Below are 17423 nucleotides of genomic sequence, written 5' to 3' on the forward strand. Positions count from 1 at the left end.
ATGACCTTGAGTCCGCAGAACCCAAGGGAAAAGGCTTAGGTAGGCAAATGGTAAAACCAAGTTTGGACCTTGCTGGAGGAGTTTTATTCAAAGTGAACTGTCAAGGGGTTCCCATAATCACCCAACCGCGCAAGGAAAGCAAAGTCAAGGAACATAACACCGGTATGACAGAAACTAGGGCGGCAAGAGTGGAACAAAACACCAGGCATAAGGCCGAGCCTTCCACCCTTTATCAAGTATATAGATGCATTAAAGTAAAAGATATAATAATGATATCCCAACAAATCCATGTTCCAACATGGAACAAGCTTCAACTTCACCTGCAACTAGCAACGCTATAAGAGGGGCTGAGCAAAAGCGGTAACATAGACAAACAATGGTTTGCTAGGAAAAGGTGGGTTAGAGGCTTGACATGGCAATATGGGAGGCATGATATAGCAAGTGGTAGGTAGCGCGACATAGCAATAGAGCGAGCAACTAGCAAGCAAAGATAGAAGTGATTTCGAGGGTATGGTCATCTTGCCTGCAATGTTCTCAGAGTTGTCGAAAGCTTGATCCTTGTTAGCGTACTCAACAGGTTCCTCGGTCATGTACTTGTGTCCCGGCTCTACTCAAAGCAAGAACACAAGCAAAGGACCAACAATCAATCACGGTGCAATGCACAAGCAACATGATGCAATACATGGCATGATATGCAAGACATGATATGCAATGCATATGCGTGCTCCGGAAGAGAAAGAATGATCAAGGCATCAACTTGGCAAACCAAGTGTGCCGCTGGAGAGATGAGATGATTTCAGTTGAAATCGATATAAAGATCACCGGAAACGGATGCACGGTTTGCAAATGGCAAGCAAAACAAGAATGGCACAATTATGCGATTAACAACATGATGCCACTTAGGATGCAACAAGAAACTAAGCTACTGCACTCCAACATATTAATAAAGCATATGACAGTGATGTACAAGAGATGTTTGACAAAACATGAACACTGAGCTATGGCTAAATCACACAAGAGGAGGTTCAAACAAGCATGGCAAAAGTGCAAAAGATATCAGCTTCACAGACTTGGAGAAATTACTAACATGTCAAAAACAACAAGAGGAAGCACTATTTAGAGCAAGCAAACAACATGCTACAGGAACATATCATAGCAAACAAAGGCATGACATGATTCTACTAAATGCATAGATCAAAAGTCCCTTACTGAACATGAGCCAAAAAGGCACAGAAGATATGATGGCACCCATGTAAATATAGCAAGTTTTATTAACAGTTTCAGACTTAGAAAAACAGAGCATGGCATAAACAGATTTATAAAGGCAACTTTGCAAGCTCAAACCACTCACCACAAAGCATTGCATGACAAAATAAGCATACCAACAGCAATATGACATGTTCATGAAGCTAACCATGTCAAGAGCAAGTTCATAGGATGCATGGATCACAAACAACAACCACGGCAAAATTGATTAACATGTTAACATTCTGCCAGGAACATTTTATAGCAAAAGTAGAGCAAGAACAAGACATGCTAGACAACTCCATAATTGCAAACAAGGGCATGGATGGATAGAGCATAACCACATTTTCAAAACATCCTTACTGAAGCAACTCAAAACAACCATGGATATCACTGTAGCATCAAGTTTACATGGAATCAAAATAACAGCAGGAAAAGGACTTAAGCAAAATCCTAAGTCCCTGAAAATAGCAACATCATGAAGCCTAGTTTGCATGCTTGTGCTAGTCACCACATAGATCAAAAAAAATATAAGACAAGCACCTCTGTAAAGATGGCATGTTGTAGTTCAAAATACATGTAGACCTCAAACTCATATGATGCACACATCAAATGTGACAAAAATGGAAAATCACCATGATATGATAAGTAACAGCAGTAAACATTTTATAGCACTGTTGCATCAATGAAAATGGCATCATAATGAACATGAACATGCACGGAAATGCTTCTAGCATGAAGAGCTCATCGAGACGAACAATTCCATATATCATATGCATGAAATGGAGCTACGGTCACCGAGATATGAGGCGAAGAACATGTCATGAAAATAACAGGGATAAGGACTTAGACGAAAATCACCTCCCGAAAACGGATCTAGGGTTTCGGGCACGCAGTTCGAGGTTCACCGGAGCAGACGGGAACGGCGGCCGGAGTTGGAGATGGTGGTCGCCGGAGCTCATGCTCGCCGGATCCGGCTCTCCCGCGGCCGGATCTGGCCGGAGATGGAGGGAGGCGCTGCAAGGGCGTAGCAGGCGCGGGGCGGCGACCTCGGCCGACGGGGAGGCGCGGTCTTGACGCCGGCTAGTGAGGAGGGGGCGCGGCGGCACGGCGAAGCCACGGTGGCACCGGGCGGCGAGGAGGAGGCGCGAGCGGCGAGGGCGAAGCAGGCGCGGGGTGGCGAGGCGGATAGGCCCGGCGGGCCCGCCTCGGGCTCGCGGGCCGCCGGCGGTCTGCCACGTGGCAGGCTCCGGTTGGTGCGGGCGCGGCGGCGGACGCATCCGGTCCGATCCGGACGTGTCCGGCGGCGAAGAGAGGTGAGGCTAGGGTTTCGGGACCCGGGATTTCGGAGGAGTGCACATATTTATAGGTAGGGGGAGTTTGGAGTGTTCAAATGAGGTGTAGTTTTCGCCCACACGATTGTGATCCGATGACGGAGGACATGGAGATGGTTTAGATGGGTTATTGGGCTGTTTTGGAGGGGTGTTGGGCTGTAATACACAAGAGGCCTTTGCGGTTACCCGGTTAACCGTTGGAGCATCAAACGAACTCCTAATGGAACGAAATTTGACAGGTGGTCTACTAGTGGTGTACCAAGGCCACTTGGCAAATCTTGGTCCATTCCGAGAATGTTTAACACCCGCTCATGAAAAGAGACAAGAGGGGTGCGCCGGTGCATGTGGGAGTGTCACATTGCAAAACAGACAACGGGGAAAATGCTCGGATGCATGAGACGAACACTTATGCAAATGAGATGCACATGATGACATGATATGAAATGCAAGACATGAATAAAATGCAAAATGAAGACAAAAACCCAACCACAAAGGGAATCTCATAACTTAAAGCCGAAAATGGCAAGAGTCGGGTTTCAAATATGGCAAGTTACATCCGGGGTGTTACAAATCTCCTCCCTCTAATTCTCCAGCTACGATTAGCTCTGGACAGTGAAGTGTGATGTCTACTACGCAACTTTATTCTTGTAGACTCGTGTTGGGCCTCCAAGCATAGAGTTTTGTAGGATAGTAGCAATTTAACCTCAAGTGGATGACCTAAGGTTTATCAATCCGTGGGAGGTGTAGGATGAAGATGGTCTCTCTCAAACAACCCTGCAACCAAATACAAGAAATCTCTTGTGTCCCAACACACCCAATACAATGGCAAATTGTATAGGTACACTAGTTCAGTGAAGAGATGGTGATAAAAGTGTAATATTGATGGTAGAAATATATTTTTATAATTGAATAAATAAAAACATTAAGGTAGCAAATAGTAAACGGGCACAAAAATGATATTGCAATGCCTGAAAATGAGGCCTGGGGTCCGTACTTTCGCTAGTGCAATCTCTCAACAATGCTAACATAATTGGATCATATAACCATCCCTCAACATGAAACGAAGAATCACTCCAAAGTTCCTATCTAGCGGAGAACATACGAAGAAATCGTTTGTAGGGTACGAAACCACCTCGAAGCTATTCTTTTTGATCAATCTATCCAAGAGTTCGTACTAAAATAACACCAAATAATTTCAGATTCATAATACTCAATCCAACACAAAGAACCTCAAAGAGTGCCCCAAGATTTCTACTGGAGAAACAAAAGACGAGAACATGCATCAACCCCTATGCATAGATTACCCCAATGTGAACACGAGAATCCACGAGTTTAGTGCCAAAACACATATCCAGTGAATCAATATGATACCCCATTGTCACCACGAGTATTCATATGCAAGACATATATCAAGTGCTCTCAAATCCATAAAAGTATTCAATCCTATAACAACAAAATCTCAAAGGGAAAACTCAATTCATCACATCAAGATAGAGAGGGGGAAACACCATATGATCTGGCTATATTAACAAAGCCCGCGATACATCAAGATCGTGGCATCTCAAGAACACGAGAGAGAGACTAAACACATAGCTACTGGTACAAACCCTCAGCCCCGAGGGTGGACTACTCCCTCCTCATCGTAGTGGCTGCCGGGATGATGAATATCACCTTCTTAATGAATTGAACCGTCGTTGCTGCATCACACTTACTAACCGGCTCTGCTTCAACCCACTTAGTAAACTTATCAATTGCCACCAAAAGGTGGGTCTTCTTATACTTGGACCTCTTGAAAGGCCCAACCATGTCAAGCCCCCAAGTTGCAAACGGCCAAGTAATTGGAATCATCCTCAACTCTTGAGCTGGAACATGAGCTCGTCGTGAAAATTTCTGACAACCGTCACATTTTTCTAACCAAATCCTCAGCGTCAGCATGAGCTGTCAACCAATAAAAACCGTGACAAAAAGCCTTGGCTACAAGAGATTTAGAGCCGGCATGATCGAGGGAGTCCTGGACTAAGGGGTCCTCGGGTGTCCGACCTATTGGATATGGGCCGGACTGATGGGCTCTGAAGATGAGAAGACCAAAGACTCTGCCCGTGTTCGGATGGGACTCTCCTTGGCGTGGAAGGCAAGCTTGGTGACCAAATATGAATATTCCTTTCTATGTAACCAACCTTGTGTAAACCCTAGATCCCTCCCGTGTCTATATAAACCGGAGGGCTAGGTCCGTAGATAGAGCCCGAATAATCATAGCCAGACTAGACTTTTAGGGTTTAGTCATTACGATCTCGTGGTAGATCAACTCTTGTAATACTCATATTCATCAAGATCAATCAAGCAGGAAGTAGGGTATTACCTCCATAGAGAGGGCCTGGACATGGGTAAACATCATGTCCCCCGTCTCCTATTAGCATCGATCCTAGACGCATAGTTCGGGAACCCCTACCCGAGATCCGACGGTTTTGACACCGACATTGGTGCTTTCATTGAGAGTTCCACTGTTCTGTCAAAAGATTGGATCGATGGCTCGCCTTGTTCTCAAGGACAACGTCACCTCCGGAGGAGCACTGGCCCCAGGCCAAACCCTCCGGCTGGGCAGCTTCATTATGACCGCTCGTTCGGCCATTAAGCCGATGATGACTTCTTGGGTCATCAAAAATCCTCTTCAGGTTGACTCTAAGTACTCCAAGCAGATGGATCCGACGGAGTTGTCATATTTAAACGAGCTCCTAGATCGCATCGCCGCCCTGGGGGTCGTCTAGGACTATGATCGGATTGGGCTTAAACCCGACCAGAGAGAAATTAAAACTCCGCCGATCACCCATCAAATAGCGGCAGTAGAGGAGCAAGACGACAACTCTTCCTCTATATTAAGGACGAACTATGTTCAGATCTCCGAACTTGAAGAGCCGGACACCTATCTGCAGAAAGACAGGTCCTGTTCTCCGAACATAGAATCGGATGACAAGCCCAAAAAATCAGCTGGCAACCCAGAGCCTGAACTACTAAATCCGGAGATTCTTCAAACTCCGGATCCTAATTTGGGTCAGGGTTCGGACTTCAATCCACCCACCCACCCAGAAATAAGCACTCTCAGGGGCATACAACAGCAGTATAAGAAAATGGCCCACCACTTCTGGGCTAGATTCCTCCTTGTCAAAGATAAGATTAAAGATTGCCACGACGAAGACACAATCACAGCGTTCCGCAACAATTGCACGGATGAAGGAATCCTCAATGCCATCAACCGTCGTCACATAACACGCTTCGCCGACCTGGCAACCATAGTATACAAGTACTGCACAATGGAAAGCGCCTGGAAAACTCAGGCAGCCGGCTGGGAAGCGCCGGTTTCCACCCAACCCCTTGTTCAGGTGAAAAGGACGCACCCTAGTGGCACGCCCGACCCAATAACAAAGAAATATAAGCCCATTACGGAACGTGGAACCATTCTGGAGGGATGGCTCGATGGACCATGCAAGCTACACACAACACCGGATACTATATCAACTCACAGCCTTAGAGCATGTTGGATACTCTGGCAGGTGGCCAAGAGCGGTGAGGATATCCTCACCAAAAATAACCCAGATCAATATACTCTAGAAGACGATGACCCTAGAGTACTGACGGTTTTTAAGACCTTCGCTTCAAACAATAAGCGTAAAAGGGCACTCCGTGACCATGCCGAAGTCTTCCAAACCGCAGCAACAAACCCTTGGAACGACACGGCCATAACTTTCAATGCCGAGGACAAACCAAAATTCAGGACAATTCGGGCACTAGCCGCCTTGGTCCTCAGTCCGATCGTGGATGGCTTCTGACTCACCAAGGTTCTCATGGACGGCGGCAACAAACTAAATCTCATCTACGAGGATACAGTCAGTAAAATGGAAATAGATAGGAGCCGCATCAAGCAAAACAGCACGACCTTCCGGGGAATTATTCCCAGTCGGGAGGCGCGATGCGCAGGAAAAATCACACTCGATGTGGTGTTCGGCACACCAGAGAACTATCTCACCGAAGAACTAACCTTCCAAGTGGCCCCCTTCAACAGCGGATATCACGCCCTATTGGGGCGGGATGCATTTACACGCTTCCAGGCCATACCTCACTATGGGTTTATGAAGCTCAAGATGCCAGGGCCCAATGGCATAATCACTCTCGCTAGTGATCCGGACATAGCACTCCGCGCCGAAAACAAAACCGCATCGCTGGCCCTTGAGGCATTATCTAAATCCCTCGCGGCTGAAGAATTAACCGCATTACGCTCCACGGTGGATAAGGACGACGTAATATTGGACAAACGACCCAAATCCACCTCCTTCAAACCAGCAGAAGAAATAGTCAAATTCCAAGTCCATCTAACGGACCCTAAGAAGACAGCATCCATTGGGGCACAACTGGACCCAATGGTCGACACCGCACTACGAGAATTTCTATGCGAAAACTGGGATATATTTGCCTCGCACCCTTTTGATATGCCAGGAATTCCACGCAGATTGGCCGAACACAGCCTCAACATATTGAAGGGATTTAAACCGGTCAAACAAACACTGCGGTGTTTTTCCGAACCCAAACGTCAAGTGATGGGGGAGGAGCTAGCCAAGCTAATCGAGGCCGGATTCATTAGAGAAATAAAACACCCCGACTGGCTAGCAAATTTGGTGATGGTGCCAAAGAAGGATAAATCCTGGCGCCTGTGCATCGATTTCAAAGACCTCAGTAAGGCCTGCCCTAAGGATCCCTCCCCCGCACCGACCAGATTATCGATGCCACCACAGGACACGATTCATTATGCTTCCTCGACGCATATTCCGGATACCATCAAATCAAAATGAAGGAGTCCGATCAAGTCGCAACAACATTCATTACCCCATATGGGCCATTCTACTTCAATACCATGCCCTTCGGGCTCAAAAACGCAGGGGCCACCTACCAACGCATGATTCAGACATGCCTGGAAAAACAGATCAGCAAGACAATTGAAGCATACGTGGACGACATCGTCATTAAAACTAGACACGTCGACTCAGTAATAGGTGATTTACATCTTACATTCGACAACCTCCGTGCATATGACATAAAGCTCAATCCGGAAAAGTGTGTTTTCGGCGTTCCTGCTGGAAAGCTGCTAGGCTTCATCGTTTCCAATAGAGGAATTGAAGCAAATCCAGCCAAAATCTGAGCCTTGTCGCAATTAGCCACTCCAACAGACCTTAAACAGGTCCAAAAACTCGTTGGGTGCGTGTCAACATTAAGCCGCTTTATCTCCAGATTGGGAGAAAAAGCATTGACACTGTATCGCCTCCTCCGCCGCACCGATCACTTCGAGTGGACGGATGCGGCAACAGCCGGACTGGAAGAAATAAAAACCCTTTTGGCGAGCAACCCAATGCTGTCCGCACCAAACGTCGGTGAACCCATGTTATTATACATATCGGCAACACACCAGGTAGTGAGCGCTGTTCTCGTCGTGGAACGAGAGCAGGACGGACACAAATTCCCACTTCAGAAGCCGGTATATTACATATCCACCGTCCTCACACCATGCAAATCCCGGTACCCTCATTATCAAAAGATAGCATACTCGGTTTTCATGGCATCCCGGAAGCAATGACACCACTTCCAAGAATGTTCTATCACGGTGGCTTCTGAAGTACCACTCAATGATATAATAAACAACTGCGATGCTACGGGCTGGATAGCCAAATGGGCTATTGAGCTCCTTCCGTTCGACTTAACATACAAACCGCACCGAGCCATCAAATCCCAAGTACTGGCGGACTTCGTCGCCGAATGGACAGAGGCCGAACTCCCTAAAGAGTATGGCACATATTCCAACTGGGTTATGTATTTCAATGGTTCCAAAATGCTGGCAGGACTAGGAGTGGGCGTCGTTTTAACATCCCCCACAAGAGACGTACTCCAGTATGTACTCCAAATATTATACACAGACTCCAACAACGCAGCCAAATACGAGGCCTTATTACATGGTCTCTTGATGGTTGTCTCTATGGGCATACAACGCCTGGAAGTGCGTGGGGACTCAAACCTCGCAATATCTCAAATAAATGGAGATTTTGATGCCAAAGATCCGAAGATGGTGGCTTACCACAACGCCGTCCTAAAAATGTCGGCTCGATTCGAGGGACTTGAGTTTCATCACGTGGCTCGAGAAAGCAATCAAGCGGCGGACGTCCTCACTCGCATTGGTGCCAAGCGCGACCCTGTCCCACCTAATATCTTTCTGGAAAGGATCTTTAAGCCGTCCGTGGTGTGGCAAGGGGAGAGCAGTAACACCAGTCCGAATCCGAACACAACCACAGCCTCTGAACACAACGATATCATCGGGGACTCAGCCACTGAAATAACACCGTCGGCCCATCTAATCATGGCAGTCATTGCCCCATGGACTGAACGCTTCTTGGCCTACCTTAATAGGAAAGAACTACCGGAGGACCAGAATGAGGCTCACCGCATTGTTCGACGCTCGAAGGCCTACAAGGTTCATGAAGGAGAGCTCTACAAGAAAAGCGCTACCGGAGTTCTTCAAAGATGTATCTCCGAGGACGAGGGGCGGCAGCTCTTGGCTGAAATTCACACCGGACTCGGCGGTCACCATGCTGTAGCTCGGGCCCTTGTTAGCAAGGCCTTCCGTATAGGTTTTTACTGGCCGACGGCCCGAGCAGATGCATAGGACCTTGTCCAATGTTGCATTGGATGCCAGCTATTCGCCAACCAAAGCCACTACCCCCACTGCTTTACAAACGATCCCCATCACTTGGCCTTTTGCAGTCTGGGGGCTCGATATGGTCAGGCCCCTTAAAGGAGGAAGCCATAATAAAAAGTATCTGCTGGTCATGGTGGATAAATTCACTAAGTGGATAGAGGCCAAACCGGTCAAAACGGCCGAGGCAGGGCCAGTAATAGACTTCATATCTGGCGTGGTGCACCATTATGGTGTTCCACAGAGCATCATCACCGATAACGGCTCCAATTTCATAGACGATGAGGTGAAAACTTGGTGTGCTAATCTGGGCATTAAGCTCGATTACGCCTCTATCTATCACCCGCAAATAAACGGTCAAGTCAAACGGGCTAATGGTCTTATTATGAGTGGCATCAAACTTAGGCTAGTGCGGTATTTGAAAGAATCAGACAAGCACTGGGTTGAGCAGCTTGACTCTGTACTCTGGGGGATGCGGACCACGCTCAACCGCACTACTAGATATACACCTTTTTTCATGGTGTATGGTGCGGAAGTTGTGTTGCCCTGCGATATGTATGAAGAGAGAGAGGCCGAGCTTGATCGACAGGACAACCTAGATACCCTGGAGGAGGAGCGCGATGTTGCAAAAGGCCATTCCGCATTTTATCAACAACAGGCCCACAGATACCAAAGTAGAGAAGTACGGACCAAGACTTATAATGTCGGCGAACTGGTCCTATGCTTGCCGGAGAATAAAAAGGACAAACTCAAGCCCAAGTGGGAGGGTCCCTTCATAATTGATGAGGTTCTCACGGGAGGAGCGTATCGCCTGCGTGCTGCATCAAACAATCGCCTAGAGCCGAACCCCTGGAACGCGGCCAGACTCTGAAGATTCTATGCCTAGCACCGATCTATGTGTTTGTCTCCTTCTCCCTGTTGCCTCCTTTATTTTGTCTTTTCTTTTCATTTTTTTCTTTTTCCTAGAACTTAAACTCTTTTGCGCGGCTAAACTGTGCACCTATGATGTACACATCATTGAGCATGTACGTCCACTATAACTGGGGGCTTACCGAACAGAAGCTTATTTTCAGAGCATCAAGCTCATCACATATGTGTTTTTTCTCATATGTACCTTTTCTTCGCCATTATATGCATTGATATGACTTAAGTTTTGGCCAAGATGGGTTGTCTGGCTCCTATGCTTATGCCCTACGTTCCCATTAGTTCGGCTAGGGCATAAAGGGAGCACCTCTGCGATTGTTACTGCCGAGTCATCCGGATGTGTACCTCGGACTGGGTGAAGCTGAAAGCTAGCGTTCTTAAGAGCATACTCGGTTGGCGGACTAAAGATGTTTTATATTCTTTCCATCATGAACCCCTAGATGATTACCTATACTGTAATGTTCAATCACAGTTTGGACATGCATTTTAATGCATACACACCCAGGGAAAGGAACCCCTACCGGAACTATTCTCTCTGGAAGATGTTTCTTACAATCATAATGTAACATAACATAACTAGCCGGATACACATTGTCTGTTCAAGCAACTATGACCCCTACGCCTGGTTCCCACGCATACCACGGTCTATTTTACCGCTAAGGTATTCAGAAACACCCCGCACCTTCGGGTCCAGAGGTCAAAGAGAAAAGGTCTTCCATGACAATTGTTTTTATAATTCAGCTAGAGTCACATATGTCAAGGAAAGTACATAGTCACTAGGACTTAAAAACTTCCTCCTCTATGCCGTCCAGCAGGCGGTCTAATTTACAATCCTGCTAGGAATACTTGGCAGCTACATCTACTTGGTCATATACCAAATTCATGGGAACTTATTTTCCATCTGACCCTAGAGGTCTGACCCGAGCCATATGATTTGGATCAAGCTTGGTATACCGTGTTTTCACCATGGCCCAGGCTTCCCGTGCACCTTCCCGACAGGCCGATATCTTCCACAGTCGAAAGCGCCGCCGCGCTCCCTTGAATAGTTGTATCAGCTCCTCCATCTTTCCCGGAGGGGAGGCGAATGGCCATAGGGCCTTGGCAACACTTCGCATCGCCTACCGAGCTTGCTCATGCACCTGCGACAGCTCTTGTAGCAGATTGCTCGAAGATCCGGACATCTCCTCTTCGAGACGGCCAGTCAGCATACCTATAGACATAACTCTGTCAGCACCTTCTACCTCTGAATTATTTGGAAGTAAGTTCGATCACATACTGAATAGGCCGCCTAGCAGCCTTTTATTCTCCTTTACGAAGTCCGCTGATATGTCTCCGTCATATCTACTTTTCCAAACACTTTGCCCTTGTTTTGGACTCTAACTTGCTTGATTTGAATGGAACTAACCCGGGCTTATGTTGTTTTCAGTAGAATTGCCACGGTGTTATTTTTGTGCAGAAATAAAAGTTCTCGGAATGACCTAAAAATCAACGGAGAATTATTTTGGCATATATAAAAAATACTGGAAGAAAGATCCACGTCAGAGGGGCCTCCACCTGTCCACGAGGGTGGGGGCGCGCCACCCTCCCTCGTGGGCCCCCTGACGCTCCACCGGCCTCAACCCTGACTACATATATTTACTTTCGGGGAGAAAAAACCCATAGAGAAGGATTCATCATGTTTTACGATACAGAGCCGCCGCCAAGCCCTAAACTCTCTCGGGAGGGCTGATTTGGAGTTCGTTAGGGGCTCCAGAGAGGGGAGATTTATCATGTAATCAAGTTAGTTTTGTTAGGATTTGATCCCTAGTATCCACTATGTTCCGAGATTGATGTTGCTATGACTTTGCTGCTTAATGCTTGTCACTAGGGCCCGAGTGCCATGATTCAGATCTGAACCTATTATGTTTTCATCAATATATGAGAGTTCTTGATCCTATCTTGCAACTCTATAGTCACCTATTATGTGTTATGATCTATTAACCCCGAAGTGACAATAATCGGGATACTTACCGGTGATGACCGTAGTTGGAGTAGTTCATGTATTCACTATGTGTTAATGCTTTGGTCCTGAGTTAATTACTTTGGTTGAATCTGATCCTTTCTATGGCTATGAATCTGAAACTGTTGTGGCACATCTTACTAAATTAAATGATATAGCTACCCTGTTCACTAATGATGAGAAAACTCACTACTATTATATCCTAAAATTATTTTCGTTCTCATTGAAGGGTGATGCTAAGATATGGTTTAATTCTCTTGATCCTGGTTGTGTGCGTAGTCCCCAGGATATGATTTACTACTTCTCTGCTAAATATTTCTCCGCTCATAAGAAACAAGCTGCCTTAAGGGAAATATATAATTTTATGCAAATTGAAGAAGAGAGTCTCCCACAAGCTTGGGGGAGGCTTCTCCAATTACTTAATGCTTTGCCTGATCATCCTCTCAAGAAGAATGAAATACTTGATATATTTTATAATGGACTAACCGATGCTTCCAGAGATTATGTGGATAGTTGTGCTGGTTGTGTTTTTAGGGAAAGAACTGTTGATCAAGCTGAAAGTGTATAGAACAATATGTTGACTAATGAAAATAATTGGACACTTCCTGAACCAACTCCTAAGCCAACTCCGAAGAAAAGGGGTATTCTATTTCTCAGTCTTGAAGATATGCAAGAGGCAAAGAAATCTATGAAATAAAAATGTGTTAAAGCTGAAGATGTTAAGAATTTACCTCCTATTGAAGAAATACATGGTCTTAATTCATCACCTATTGAAGAAACACATGGTCTCGATAACCCGACACAGGTAGTAAAGGTAAATTCTCTCTATAGATATGATAAAGCTGAAATCCCTCCTGCTAAGTTTGCTAGCCAATGTTTGGATGAATTTGATAACTTTATGGTTAAGCAAGAAGATTTTAATGCTTATGTTGGTAGACAATTGAAACATAATGCTTACATGATTGAACACTTGAGTGATTATATGGCTAGTGTTAAAGGTGAACTTAAACTTCTTAGTAAACATGCATCTACGGTTACCACTCAAGTAGAACAAGTGTTTAAGGCTCAGAATGATTTGCTCAATGAATTAAATAATAAGAGGAATGACAATGCTGTTAGAGTTATGACTAGAGGAGGTAAAATGACTCAGGAACCTTTGTATCCTGAGGGCCATCCTAAGAGAATTGAGGAAGATTCTCAGAGAACTAATGTAGATGCACCTAGTCCTTCTAAGAGGAAGAAAAATAAAAATGATAGGACTTTGCATGCTTCTAGTGAACCTGTTGTAGACACACCTGTGAATCCCAATGATATTTCTATTTCTCATGCTGAAACACAATCTGGTAATGAACATGAACCTAGTGATAATGTTAATGATGATGTTCATATTCATGCTCAGCCTAGTAATGACAATGATGTAGAGATTGAACCTACTGTTGATCTTGATAACCCACAATCAAAGAATCAACGTTATGATAAGAGAGACTTTGTTGCTAGGAATCACGGTAAAGAAAGAGAACCATGGGTTCAGAAACCCATGCCTTTTCCTCCTAAGCCATCCAAGAAAAAGGATGATGAGGATTTTGAGCACTTTGCTGAAATGATTAGACCTATCTTTTTGCGTATGCGTTTGACTAATATGCTTAAAATAAATCCTTATGCTAAATATATGAAGGAAATAGTTACTAATAAAAGAAAGATACCGGAAGCTGAAATTTCCACCATGCTTGCTAATTATACTTTTAAAGGTGGAATAGCAAAGAAACTTGGAGATCCCGGAGTACCAACTATACCATGCTCTATTAAAAGAAATTATGTTAAAACTGCTTTATGTGATCTTGGAGCCGGTGTTAGTGTTATGCCTCTCTCTTTATATCGTAGACTTGATTTGAATAAGTTGACACCTATTGAAATATCTTTGTAAATGGCCGATAAACCAACTGCTATACCTATCGGTATTTGTGAGGATGTGCCTGTTGTGGTCGCAAACATTACTATTTTAATGGACTTTGTTATTCTTGATATTCCCGAGGACGATAGTATGTCTATTATTCTTGGAAGACCCTTTTTGAATACTGCAGGGGCTGTTATTGATTGCACCAAAGGCAATGTCACTTTTCATGTTAATGGTAATGAGCATACGGTACACTTTCCGAGGAAACAACCTCAAGTCCACAGTATCAATTCTATTGGAAAAATTTCAACAATCACTATTGGAGGTTTTGAATTTCCTCTTCCTACTGTCAAGAAGAAATATGATGTTCTTATTGTTGGGGACATGCATATCCCCATTGAGGTAACCTAGTGTTATTCGAAAATTCTCCGGTTTCATGTTATTCAGAATGAGTTTGTTAACAAGACTTGATTAACCTTGTTAGCGGATTCCTTTTGATGAGCATGAGACAGATGAATCTAGAAAACACAACTCTCTGTACCCTCTTTTTACTTTCTGTTATTTATATTAAATAAAGTAAAAATAGTAATTTCTGTCTATTTTCTGAATTGTCAATGCAATAAAAAATACCCCGAAAATAAAAGTTCTCCAAATGCCGTGAAATTTAAATATGATTTTTTCTGGAATATTTGAGATATCTGACACTAAGAACACAACAGGGGGAGCAAGCACCTGGCCACAAGGGTGGAGGGCGCGCCCCCTGCCTCGTGGGCCCATGGTGGCTCCCCTCCACTTATTCCAGCTACCACACACTCCTTCTTCCTCCCAAAAACATCACTAGCCAGTTCAAACCCGAGTCCAAGCTCATCTTGCTGCCATTTTCGATCTCCTTGCTCAAAGCTACATTCACAAAACTGCTTTGGGGGATTGTTCTTTGGTATGTGACTCCTCCAATGGTCCAATTAGTTTTTGTTCTAGTGCTTTATTCATTGCAAATTTTTGCTGCTTAGGTGACCCTGTTCTTGAGCTTGCATGTCAAATTTATGTGGTCAAAAGTAGTTTTGATGCATGATATTGCCTCTAGGCACTTGTAGGAGTAGTTGCTATCAATATTGTTGAGTTTGGTTCACTTTTATTTTCAAGTTACTAAAAATTTCAGAAATTTCTCAGAGGAAGAAATATGTTTAGGAAAATGTACCAAGGTGGTTCTTCAAGGAAGCAAGCACCCAGACTCGCAGTACGCGATGCAGATGAGGAACCACCAAGGGGTGCTCAAGTGCGGCCCTGTGAATGGCCTCAGAGAACTTCATGGTTCGAGCGGGAATCAAGGAGGAAGTTGAAGCTTATGTGCGTAATGCTGATCTTGAGAGCTTCGAGACAGATAAGTGCCGCCAATACCTCTATTTAACTGATTCATTTGTGAGAAGGTTTAAATTTTCATCATCACGCAATTATCAAACTATCATGTTCGATCTTTATGATAAATCTTATACCATGGACTTAGAAGATTTTAGCACTGCTTGTAAACTCCCACAGTGGGGTGATGTTAGTGAACCTCACAAGTCTGAATTTAGAGATTTTCTTGCTAGTATAACTGTGGGGGAATCTAGAGATGTGACGCAAGCTACCATAGGGAGCATTCATTTTCCTGCTATACATTATTTTGCTCTCTTCATAGGTAGATGCATTAATGGTAAAGATGAAGCATGTCACATGTGTGTGCCTGATCTTAGCATTCTCAGAAGCGCTGTTTTAGGAGATAAACAATACAACTTGGGGGCTATCGTTGCACATAGGTTGCATAATAATCGTATTCATGGAGATTTCTTTGGTGGAATTTATGCAACCCGTATAGATAACTTTCTTGATATACCCATACGTGGACATGATATTGAGTTGCCTCCTTCTTATCTAGATTATGAGGCTATGGTTCGTCATCAGTTTGTCGAGAGGAACGATCAATTCCTCCAGTACCGACTAATCTTTGACAGACGACGCACCTATCACATCGCTCTCCCTGCTCCTACTTTCTTTCACTTTAAGGGAAAGGGGAGATATGTCATAACCAGGGAGGAGGCGACCGAGTACGAGAGCAGGGCGGAGACAGCTCGCCTCCAAGCTGCAGCTCATCAGGCAATTGCCGCTGCATCTTAGTACGATCCCAGCTACAACTTTGGATATCCGCCAGGCCAACCGTGGCCATAGACCAACTTAGGCCAAAAGCCTAAGCTTGGGGGAGTACGTATTTCTCACCGACATTACATTCACATTACACACTCATGCTAGTTGTCCGTGCTTATACTTTTTCATTGTAATATCCATTCTAGTTTATTTCCCTTCTTATGCTTTTTTCTTGTGTGTTTGATAAACCTTAAGAAAAAAAATTAGTTGTAGCTTTCAGCTAGTTTACTTTCCATGCCTGTAGTAGTAATAATTAAAAGAAAACACAAAAAGATTTCTTGTTCTTCTTTTGCTTGTTGGGAGCTTTCCCGTGTAAATAGTTTTATTTCTTTTCTTGTTCTTTGGGGGTCGAGAGGAGAAGACCATATTGAAAATATCGAGTGGCTCTCATATGCATTATTGTTGATCTAACAAAGAGCCCATATTACATTGTCTTCTCTCTTGAATTCAATGCTTGCAGATTTCAGCTTAGTCCAGTGCACGTGCGCCATTATTATTTTCCACACTATTCAGTCGTGCAAGTGAAAGGCAATAATGATGATTATATGATGAACTTATTGAGATGAGAAAAGCTGGTATGAACTCGACCTCTCTTGGTTTTGTAAATATGATTAGTTCATCGTTCCTGATTCAGCCTATTATGAATAAACATGTTTGCAATGACAATTAGAGATTGTTGTTGCTTATGCCATGCTTAATTAGCTAGGAGCTTATAATGGTTTATCTTGCGTGCCAACATGCTAATAAAATGGTTGTGATGTGGTATGATAGGGTGGTATCCTCATTTGAACGATTCGAGTGGCTTGACTTGGCACATGTTCACGCATGTAGTTGAAACAAAATCAACATAGCCTCTACAATATTTATGTTCATGGTGCATTATATCCTACTCATGCTTGCATTCAGTGTTGATTAATTTTAATGCATGTTCATGACTGTTGTCGCTCTCTAGCTGGTCGCTTCCTAGTCTTTTTCTAGCCTTCACCTGTACTAAGCGGGAATACTGCTTGTGCATCCAATTCCATAAACCCCAAAGTTGTTCCATATGAGTCCACCATACCTACCTATATACGGTATCTACCTGCCGTTCCAAGTAAATTTGTATGTGCCAAACTC

This window comes from Triticum dicoccoides, chromosome 4A (genome assembly GCF_002162155.2).
Source record: "Triticum dicoccoides isolate Atlit2015 ecotype Zavitan chromosome 4A, WEW_v2.0, whole genome shotgun sequence".
Taxonomy (NCBI): Eukaryota; Viridiplantae; Streptophyta; class Magnoliopsida; order Poales; family Poaceae; genus Triticum; species Triticum dicoccoides.